Here is a 385-nt window from a genome sequence, read left to right on the forward strand (position 1 = left end):
GCAGTCTTCTCTTTGTGGGTTCTTTGTGTCCAGTTTATGCAACAGTCCAGGCAAGAGCAGTTTTCTTGCCCAAATGGCTATCAAACTCCATAAGGATCCTCTTCGATGCCCATTGTCCTCTTGAAGTAGATTGGTGCTGCCAGGAGCAGAGTGTCTCATTGTCATGAAAAGTCCTAAGTTATTAAAATATTTTAAATGCCATATTCTGCAGCCTTTGAGAGATATGAAGAATGCCTATCTGAAATACATCTCTCTATATCTAGAAAATCTAACTAACATGACTACAAGCTTGACTATTATTGATGATTATCTATTAGCAACCTATATTTCCTAATTATACATTACATTTTAAAAGTGAACTACACAATCACAATACCTTAATCAA

This window comes from Alexandromys fortis, unplaced genomic scaffold, assembly GCF_014885135.2.
Source record: "Alexandromys fortis isolate MF-2015 unplaced genomic scaffold, M_Fortis_MF-2015_v1.1 scaffold_54, whole genome shotgun sequence".
Classification (NCBI taxonomy): domain Eukaryota; kingdom Metazoa; phylum Chordata; class Mammalia; order Rodentia; family Cricetidae; genus Alexandromys; species Alexandromys fortis.